The sequence below is a fragment of the Esox lucius genome, chromosome 2, assembly GCF_011004845.1.
Source record: "Esox lucius isolate fEsoLuc1 chromosome 2, fEsoLuc1.pri, whole genome shotgun sequence".
In the NCBI taxonomy this organism is placed as follows: domain Eukaryota; kingdom Metazoa; phylum Chordata; class Actinopteri; order Esociformes; family Esocidae; genus Esox; species Esox lucius.
Genome location: NC_047570.1, coordinates 11,780,001 through 11,787,500, shown reverse-complemented (window position 1 = coordinate 11,787,500; position 7,500 = coordinate 11,780,001). Strand labels below are relative to the sequence as shown.

The 7,500-nt window shown below is 42.6% G+C and overlaps 15 non-coding genes across 15 annotated transcripts; all 15 read left to right on the top strand.

Moving 5' to 3' along the window:
- The first annotated feature begins 329 nt into the window (after positions 1-329).
- Positions 330-402, top strand: trnaf-gaa. The gene has a single exon. It is a non-coding gene; the product is annotated as a tRNA-Phe (tRNA).
- Positions 403-831: 429 nt separating this feature from the next.
- trnaf-gaa lies at positions 832-904 on the top strand. Its single transcript has one exon. It is a non-coding gene; the product is annotated as a tRNA-Phe (tRNA).
- A 429-nt stretch (positions 905-1,333) lies between these two features.
- On the top strand, positions 1,334-1,406 carry trnaf-gaa. Its single transcript has one exon. It is a non-coding gene; the product is annotated as a tRNA-Phe (tRNA).
- Positions 1,407-1,835: 429 nt separating this feature from the next.
- On the top strand, positions 1,836-1,908 carry trnaf-gaa. The gene has a single exon. It is a non-coding gene; the product is annotated as a tRNA-Phe (tRNA).
- Positions 1,909-2,337: 429 nt separating this feature from the next.
- Positions 2,338-2,410, top strand: trnaf-gaa. Its single transcript has one exon. It is a non-coding gene; the product is annotated as a tRNA-Phe (tRNA).
- Positions 2,411-2,839: 429 nt separating this feature from the next.
- trnaf-gaa lies at positions 2,840-2,912 on the top strand. The gene has a single exon. It is a non-coding gene; the product is annotated as a tRNA-Phe (tRNA).
- A 429-nt stretch (positions 2,913-3,341) lies between these two features.
- trnaf-gaa lies at positions 3,342-3,414 on the top strand. The gene has a single exon. It is a non-coding gene; the product is annotated as a tRNA-Phe (tRNA).
- A 429-nt stretch (positions 3,415-3,843) lies between these two features.
- Positions 3,844-3,916, top strand: trnaf-gaa. Its single transcript has one exon. It is a non-coding gene; the product is annotated as a tRNA-Phe (tRNA).
- Positions 3,917-4,345: 429 nt separating this feature from the next.
- trnaf-gaa lies at positions 4,346-4,418 on the top strand. Its single transcript has one exon. It is a non-coding gene; the product is annotated as a tRNA-Phe (tRNA).
- Positions 4,419-4,847: 429 nt separating this feature from the next.
- On the top strand, positions 4,848-4,920 carry trnaf-gaa. The gene has a single exon. It is a non-coding gene; the product is annotated as a tRNA-Phe (tRNA).
- Positions 4,921-5,349: 429 nt separating this feature from the next.
- On the top strand, positions 5,350-5,422 carry trnaf-gaa. Its single transcript has one exon. It is a non-coding gene; the product is annotated as a tRNA-Phe (tRNA).
- A 429-nt stretch (positions 5,423-5,851) lies between these two features.
- Positions 5,852-5,924, top strand: trnaf-gaa. Its single transcript has one exon. It is a non-coding gene; the product is annotated as a tRNA-Phe (tRNA).
- Positions 5,925-6,353: 429 nt separating this feature from the next.
- trnaf-gaa lies at positions 6,354-6,426 on the top strand. Its single transcript has one exon. It is a non-coding gene; the product is annotated as a tRNA-Phe (tRNA).
- Positions 6,427-6,855: 429 nt separating this feature from the next.
- Positions 6,856-6,928, top strand: trnaf-gaa. The gene has a single exon. It is a non-coding gene; the product is annotated as a tRNA-Phe (tRNA).
- Positions 6,929-7,341: 413 nt separating this feature from the next.
- On the top strand, positions 7,342-7,414 carry trnaf-gaa. Its single transcript has one exon. It is a non-coding gene; the product is annotated as a tRNA-Phe (tRNA).
- Positions 7,415-7,500: the final 86 nt, after the last annotated feature.

Below are 7,500 nucleotides of genomic sequence, written 5' to 3'. Positions count from 1 at the left end.
AGCTTGTGTGAAAATTGTAAAGGCTAACTTCTGATTCTTCCAAAATGTACGAATTGGCTTGTTACTGCCCTCACAAATGTGAAATAGCGGAAAGCTGTCACAGCCGAAATAGCTCACATTGTAAAGGCTAACTTCTGATTCTTCCAAAATGTACGAATTAGCTTGTTACTGCACTCACAAATGTGAAACAGCCGAAACAGCTCATATTGGAGAGCGTAAGATACCGTTTCCAGCTGTCGCGTAATTAATAGCCATGTTCTGATGCTTTCCAAACAGAGAAAAGAGGATGTATGTTTTCTGTGAAATGTGAAAACATTCCCTGTAGACCTGCCGAAATAGCTCAGTCGGGAGAGCGTTAGACTGAAGATCTAAAGGTCCCTGGTTCGATCCCGGGTTTCGGCAGCAAGTGCTTTTGATGTAGTTGCAACCTACTGGCAGAATGATGAATCAAGTGGTTGCAAAAATGGACGATAGGCTTTGGGGATGGGCCTTGAAAAAGTGAAGCTTGTGTGAAAATTGTAAAGGCTAACTTCTGATTCTTCCAAAATGTACGAATTGGCTTGTTACTGCCCTCACAAATGTGAAATAGCGGAAAGCTGTCACAGCCGAAATAGCTCAGATTGTAAAGGCTAACTTCTGATTCTTCCAAAATGTACGAATTAGCTTGTTACTGCACTCACAAATGTGAAACAGCCAAAACTGCTCATATTGGAGAGCGTAAGATACCGTTTCCAGCTGTCGCGTAATTAATAGCCATGTTCTGATGCTTTCCAAACAGAGAAAAGAGGATGTATGTTTTCGGTGAAATGTGAAAACATTCCCTGTAGACCTGCCGAAATAGCTCAGTTGGGAGAGCGTTAGACTGAAGATCTAAAGGTCCCTGGTTCGATCCCGGGTTTCGGCAGCAAGTGCTTTTGATGTAGTTGCAACCTACTGGCAGAATGATGAATCAAGTGGTTGCAAAAATGGACGATAGGCTTTGGGGATGGGCCTTGAAAAAGTGAAGCTTGTGTGAAAATTGTAAAGGCTAACTTCTGATTCTTCCAAAATGTACGAATTGGCTTGTTACTGCCCTCACAAATGTGAAATAGCGGAAAGCTGTCACAGCCGAAATAGCTCACATTGTAAAGGCTAACTTCTGATTCTTCCAAAATGTACGAATTAGCTTGTTACTGCACTCACAAATGTGAAACAGCCAAAACAGCTCATATTGGAGAGCGTAAGATACCGTTTCCAGCTGTCGCGTAATTAATAGCCATGTTCTGATGCTTTCCAAACAGAGAAAAGAGGATGTATGTTTTCTGTGAAATGTGAAAACATTCCCTGTAGACCTGCCGAAATAGCTCAGTTGGGAGAGCGTTAGACTGAAGATCTAAAGGTCCCTGGTTCGATCCCGGGTTTCGGCAGCAAGTGCTTTTGATGTAGTTGCGACCTACTCGCAGAATGATGAATCAAGTGGTTGCAAAAATGGACGATAGGCTTTGGGGATGGGCCTTGAAAAAGTGAAGCTTGTGTGAAAATTGTAAAGGCTAACTTCTGATTCTTCCAAAATGTACGAATTGGCTTGTTACTGCCCTCACAAATGTGAAATAGCGGAAAGCTGTCACAGCCGAAATAGCTCACATTGTAAAGGCTAACTTCTGATTCTTCCAAAATGTACGAATTAGCTTGTTACTGCACTCACAAATGTGAAACAGCCAAAACAGCTCATATTGGAGAGCGTAAGATACCGTTTCCAGCTGTCGCGTAATTAATAGCCATGTTCTGATGCTTTCCAAACAGAGAAAAGAGGATGTATGTTTTCGGTGAAATGTGAAAACATTCCCTGTAGACCTGCCGAAATAGCTCAGTTGGGAGAGCGTTAGACTGAAGATCTAAAGGTCCCTGGTTCGATCCCGGGTTTCGGCAGCAAGTGCTTTTGATGTAGTTGCGACCTACTGGCAGAATGATGAATCAAGTGGTTGCAAAAATGGACGATAGGCTTTGGGGATGGGCCTTGAAAAAGTGAAGCTTGTGTGAAAATTGTAAAGGCTAACTTCTGATTCTTCCAAAATGTACGAATTGGCTTGTTACTGCCCTCACAAATGTGAAATAGCGGAAAGCTGTCACAGCCGAAATAGCTCACATTGTAAAGGCTAACTTCTGATTCTTCCAAAATGTACGAATTAGCTTGTTACTGCCCTCACAAATGTGAAACAGCCAAAACTGCTCATATTGGAGAGCGTAAGATACCGTTTCCAGCTGTCGCGTAATTAATAGCCATGTTCTGATGCTTTCCAAACAGAGAAAAGAGGATGTATGTTTTCTGTGAAATGTGAAAACATTCCCTGTAGACCTGCCGAAATAGCTCAGTTGGGAGAGCGTTAGACTGAAGATCTAAAGGTCCCTGGTTCGATCCCGGGTTTCGGCAGCAAGTGCTTTTGATGTAGTTGCAACCTACTGGCAGAATGATGAATCAAGTGGTTGCAAAAATGGACGATAGGCTTTGGGGATGGGCCTTGAAAAAGTGAAGCTTGTGTGAAAATTGTAAAGGCTAACTTCTGATTCTTCCAAAATGTACGAATTGGCTTGTTACTGCCCTCACAAATGTGAAATAGCGGAAAGCTGTCACAGCCGAAATAGCTCACATTGTAAAGGCTAACTTCTGATTCTTCCAAAATGTACGAATTAGCTTGTTACTGCACTCACAAATGTGAAACAGCCAAAACAGCTCATATTGGAGAGCGTAAGATACCGTTTCCAGCTGTCGCGTAATTAATAGCCATGTTCTGATGCTTTCCAAACAGAGAAAAGAGGATGTATGTTTTCTGTGAAATGTGAAAACATTCCCTGTAGACCTGCCGAAATAGCTCAGTTGGGAGAGCGTTAGACTGAAGATCTAAAGGTCCCTGGTTCGATCCCGGGTTTCGGCAGCAAGTGCTTTTGATGTAGTTGCGACCTACTGGCAGAATGATGAATCAAGTGGTTGCAAAAATGGACGATAGGCTTTGGGGATGGGCCTTGAAAAAGTGAAGCTTGTGTGAAAATTGTAAAGGCTAACTTCTGATTCTTCCAAAATGTACGAATTGGCTTGTTACTGCCCTCACAAATGTGAAATAGCGGAAAGCTGTCACAGCCGAAATAGCTCACATTGTAAAGGCTAACTTCTGATTCTTCCAAAATGTACGAATTAGCTTGTTACTGCACTCACAAATGTGAAACAGCCAAAACAGCTCATATTGGAGAGCGTAAGATACCGTTTCCAGCTGTCGCGTAATTAATAGCCATGTTCTGATGCTTTCCAAACAGAGAAAAGAGGATGTATGTTTTCTGTGAAATGTGAAAACATTCCCTGTAGACCTGCCGAAATAGCTCAGTTGGGAGAGCGTTAGACTGAAGATCTAAAGGTCCCTGGTTCGATCCCGGGTTTCGGCAGCAAGTGCTTTTGATGTAGTTGCAACCTACTGGCAGAATGATGAATCAAGTGGTTGCAAAAATGGACGATAGGCTTTGGGGATGGGCCTTGAAAAAGTGAAGCTTGTGTGAAAATTGTAAAGGCTAACTTCTGATTCTTCCAAAATGTACGAATTGGCTTGTTACTGCCCTCACAAATGTGAAATAGCGGAAAGCTGTCACAGCCGAAATAGCTCAGATTGTAAAGGCTAACTTCTGATTCTTCCAAAATGTACGAATTAGCTTGTTACTGCACTCACAAATGTGAAACAGCCAAAACAGCTCATATTGGAGAGCGTAAGATACCGTTTCCAGCTGTCGCGTAATTAATAGCCATGTTCTGATGCTTTCCAAACAGAGAAAAGAGGATGTATGTTTTCTGTGAAATGTGAAAACATTCCCTGTAGACCTGCCGAAATAGCTCAGTTGGGAGAGCGTTAGACTGAAGATCTAAAGGTCCCTGGTTCGATCCCGGGTTTCGGCAGCAAGTGCTTTTGATGTAGTTGCAACCTACTGGCAGAATGATGAATCAAGTGGTTGCAAAAATGGACGATAGGCTTTGGGGATGGGCCTTGAAAAAGTGAAGCTTGTGTGAAAATTGTAAAGGCTAACTTCTGATTCTTCCAAAATGTACGAATTGGCTGGTTACTGCCCTCACAAATGTGAAATAGCGGAAAGCTGTCACAGCCGAAATAGCTCAGATTGTAAAGGCTAACTTCTGATTCTTCCAAAATGTACGAATTAGCTTGTTACTGCACTCACAAATGTGAAACAGCCAAAACAGCTCATATTGGAGAGCGTAAGATACCGTTTCCAGCTGTCGCGTAATTAATAGCCATGTTCTGATGCTTTCCAAACAGAGAAAAGAGGATGTATGTTTTCTGTGAAATGTGAAAACATTCCCTGTAGACCTGCCGAAATAGCTCAGTTGGGAGAGCGTTAGACTGAAGATCTAAAGGTCCCTGGTTCGATCCCGGGTTTCGGCAGCAAGCGCTTTTGATGTAGTTGCAACCTACTGGCAGAATGATGAATCAAGTGGTTGCAAAAATGGACGATAGGCTTTGGGGATGGGCCTTGAAAAAGTGAAGCTTGTGTGAAAATTGTAAAGGCTAACTTCTGATTCTTCCAAAATGTACGAATTGGCTTGTTACTGCCCTCACAAATGTGAAATAGCGGAAAGCTGTCACAGCCGAAATAGCTCAGATTGTAAAGGCTAACTTCTGATTCTTCCAAAATGTACGAATTAGCTTGTTACTGCACTCACAAATGTGAAACAGCCAAAACAGCTCATATTGGAGAGCGTAAGATACCGTTTCCAGCTGTCGCGTAATTAATAGCCATGTTCTGATGCTTTCCAAACAGAGAAAAGAGGATGTATGTTTTCTGTGAAATGTGAAAACATTCCCTGTAGACCTGCCGAAATAGCTCAGTTGGGAGAGCGTTAGACTGAAGATCTAAAGGTCCCTGGTTCGATCCCGGGTTTCGGCAGCAAGTGCTTTTGATGTAGTTGCAACCTACTGGCAGAATGATGAATCAAGTGGTTGCAAAAATGGACGATAGGCTTTGGGGATGGGCCTTGAAAAAGTGAAGCTTGTGTGAAAATTGTAAAGGCTAACTTCTGATTCTTCCAAAATGTACGAATTGGCTTGTTACTGCCCTCACAAATGTGAAATAGCGGAAAGCTGTCACAGCCGAAATAGCTCACATTGTAAAGGCTAACTTCTGATTCTTCCAAAATGTACGAATTAGCTTGTTACTGCACTCACAAATGTGAAACAGCCAAAACAGCTCATATTGGAGAGCGTAAGATACCGTTTCCAGCTGTCGCGTAATTAATAGCCATGTTCTGATGCTTTCCAAACAGAGAAAAGAGGATGTATGTTTTCTGTGAAATGTGAAAACATTCCCTGTAGACCTGCCGAAATAGCTCAGTTGGGAGAGCGTTAGACTGAAGATCTAAAGGTCCCTGGTTCGATCCCGGGTTTCGGCAGCAAGTGCTTTTGATGTAGTTGCAACCTACTGGCAGAATGATGAATCAAGTGGTTGCAAAAATGGACGATAGGCTTTGGGGATGGGCCTTGAAAAAGTGAAGCTTGTGTGAAAATTGTAAAGGCTAACTTCTGATTCTTCCAAAATGTACGAATTGGCTTGTTACTGCCCTCACAAATGTGAAATAGCGGAAAGCTGTCACAGCCGAAATAGCTCACATTGTAAAGGCTAACTTCTGATTCTTCCAAAATGTACGAATTAGCTTGTTACTGCACTCACAAATGTGAAACAGCCAAAACAGCTCATATTGGAGAGCGTAAGATACCGTTTCCAGCTGTCGCGTAATTAATAGCCATGTTCTGATGCTTTCCAAACAGAGAAAAGAGGATGTATGTTTTCTGTGAAATGTGAAAACATTCCCTGTAGACCTGCCGAAATAGCTCAGTTGGGAGAGCGTTAGACTGAAGATCTAAAGGTCCCTGGTTCGATCCCGGGTTTCGGCAGCAAGTGCTTTTGATGTAGTTGCAACCTACTGGCAGAATGATGAATCAAGTGGTTGCAAAAATGGACGATAGGCTTTGGGGATGGGCCTTGAAAAAGTGAAGCTTGTGTGAAAATTGTAAAGGCTAACTTCTGATTCTTCCAAAATGTACGAATTGGCTTGTTACTGCCCTCACAAATGTGAAATAGCGGAAAGCTGTCACAGCCGAAATAGCTCACATTGTAAAGGCTAACTTCTGATTCTTCCAAAATGTACGAATTAGCTTGTTACTGCACTCACAAATGTGAAACAGCCAAAACAGCTCATATTGGAGAGCGTAAGATACCGTTTCCAGCTGTCGCGTAATTAATAGCCATGTTCTGATGCTTTCCAAACAGAGAAAAGAGGATGTATGTTTTCTGTGAAATGTGAAAACATTCCCTGTAGACCTGCCGAAATAGCTCAGTCGGGAGAGCGTTAGACTGAAGATCTAAAGGTCCCTGGTTCGATCCCGGGTTTCGGCAGCAAGTGCTTTTGATGTAGTTGCAACCTACTGGCAGAATGATGAATCAAGTGGTTGCAAAAATGGACGATAGGCTTTGGGGATGGGCCTTGAAAAAGTGAAGCTTGTGTGAAAATTGTAAAGGCTAACTTCTGATTCTTCCAAAATGTACGAATTGGCTTGTTACTGCCCTCACAAATGTGAAATAGCGGAAAGCTGTCACAGCCGAAATAGCTCAGATTGTAAAGGCTAACTTCTGATTCTTCCAAAATGTACGAATTAGCTTGTTACTGCACTCACAAATGTGAAACAGCCAAAACAGCTCATATTGGAGAGCGTAAGATACCGTTTCCAGCTGTCGCGTAATTAATAGCCATGTTCTGATGCTTTCCAAACAGAGAAAAGAGGATGTATGTTTTCTGTGAAATGTGAAAACATTCCCTGTAGACCTGCCGAAATAGCTCAGTTGGGAGAGCGTTAGACTGAAGATCTAAAGGTCCCTGGTTCGATCCCGGGTTTCGGCAGCAAGTGCTTTTGATGTAGTTGCAACCTACTGGCAGAATGATGAATCAAGTGGTTGCAAAAATGGACGATAGGCTTTAGGGATGGGCCTTGAAAAAGTGAAGCTTGTGTGAAAATTGTAAAGGCTAACTTCTGATTCTTCCAAAATGTACGAATTGGCTTGTTACTGCCCTCACAAATGTGAAATAGCGGAAAGCTGTCACAGCCGAAATAGCTCACATTGTAAAGGCTAACTTCTGATTCTTCCAAAATGTACGAATTAGCTTGTTACTGCACTCACTAACAGCTCATATTGGAGAGCGTAAGATACCGTTTCCAGCTGTCGCGTAATTAATAGCCATGTTCTGATGCTTTCCAAACAGAGAAAAGAGGATGTATGTTTTCTGTGAAATGTGAAAACATTCCCTGTAGACCTGCCGAAATAGCTCAGTTGGGAGAGCGTTAGACTGAAGATCTAAAGGTCCCTGGTTCGATCCCGGGTTTCGGCAGCAAGTGCTTTTGATGTAGTTGCAACCTACTCGCAGAATGATGAATCAAGTGGTTGCAAAAATGGACGATAGGCTTTAGGGATGGG